Here is a 1,788-nt window from a genome sequence, read left to right on the forward strand (position 1 = left end):
GTGTGAATTTGGAAATGAGAGGGGTGAGTCACATTTTATATTAAGTGAGCGAGGATCATTTTTGTCCTTTTGTCCATTGGCCCCATCTAGGGCTAAAATCTTTAAGATAAGTGTTTCGGATTTTATTCTAAATATTATTCTGGTTGTTTTTATAGTTTCATTTTTCTCATACATAGTATCGACAGTCATAAGCGTGTATAGTTAACTACGACGCCGGTACACGTTTTTTCACAAATAATTATATTTTCGTGCTCTAAATAATTTTCTAAGTTAAATTTTTATCTGTAAATTTTCAAATTATAAATTCTGGATTTTTAACCGAGACCGGAAGGTTTAAACCTTCTTAGCTCACTTTTAATCAGTTAATTGATTATTTATTATTTTCTCGAGTCTTACTATTCGTTCTTAATTGATAGTTGACTATCAATTGTTAACTATTGGTGTCCATTATAGATTATAAAAAAAAATATTGACGCTACCGACAGCTTTATTGACAGAAAATTTCAAGGGTAGCGATCATTCAGATTTTTAAAAAAGAAAATAAAAAATATTTTTCATCGGATTTACCGTCAATTTTTTTTTTAGAAATAAAATTGCGCGAAGGATCAACTTATGGCGCCAACATTACCATCAGATTTTTTTCGCTGGTAACGTTCATTAGATTTTTTGCCCATGAACCATCATATTCCGACGCTAAATTTGTCGCAAGTTACCGGCAAGGTTTATAACGTCGGATTTAATTCGACGAAACATCCATCGGTAATCATAGTACCGGTGGATTCTTTTTATTTTTTCGCCAGTAATTTCGACGGTACTTAACGTTTTTTTTGTAGTGAACACTACTATAAGTCATCGATGGCCGTTATGTTGCCTAATTGAATTTGGAAAGTTTTTGACTGTGTGACCGTTGGTGCTAGAGTTCTTTGTTCAACACATTCCAACTCTATATCAATTTGTAAACACATTCATTAAATCTTTCCCGGCACCAGTATTTCTTAAGTTCACAAACTTGCAAAGAGTTTTTTAAGTAGATCCTTGGGAGATCCTTAGCTTAAAGGGGTATGTTAGTGTAGTTAATATGAGACTTTCTCTAATTAGTTTGTTGTTAAAGTTGTTATGACAGCTCAACAATTAACTAGTTACACTCTAATAAACTTGTAATCACACACCTCGCATTCACTCATCAACTATATATTTAAACTGTAAACGATGTAACTATCATTGATTCAATCACTAATATAATGCATCACAACATTCTCTTTTCTCTCTTTTCTCTCTCTCTCTTTCTATATATATATAATTTTACATCTTTTGCAATACAAAATCCAATTGTTCAAGCTTCACAACTACGATCAACCACTTTAATTAGGGGTGCACAGACCCGGTCCGACCCAAAGGCCTGACCCAGTTCCAAACACTTTAGGGGCTAATTTGGTGTGATTTCATTGGGTTTAGGATCGGGTAAGGGTCTCAAAAATAGACCCGATCATTATTTCGGGTCGAATCCGGGCCATAGCTTGGGTCACCCGAAGTCGGCCCGGTGGCTCGGTCATCATACACAATTAATATTTTATGTTATTAGTGATGGATCATGAATATTCTTATGTGGAATTTAAGTATTGTAAACCTTAATATTTTGTGTTATTAGTCATTATAAGACTATAAGTTAATGTTTTATGTTTAGAATGCATAAGACTCTAGATTAATGCATAATATTGTGTTATTTGTATTGATTTAAATATTTGGTATTATTAGACAATATTAGTATTGATTGTGGTTTTGCTTTAG

The sequence above is a fragment of the Arachis duranensis genome, chromosome 8 (assembly GCF_000817695.3).
Source record: "Arachis duranensis cultivar V14167 chromosome 8, aradu.V14167.gnm2.J7QH, whole genome shotgun sequence".
NCBI classification, from domain to species: Eukaryota; Viridiplantae; Streptophyta; class Magnoliopsida; order Fabales; family Fabaceae; genus Arachis; species Arachis duranensis.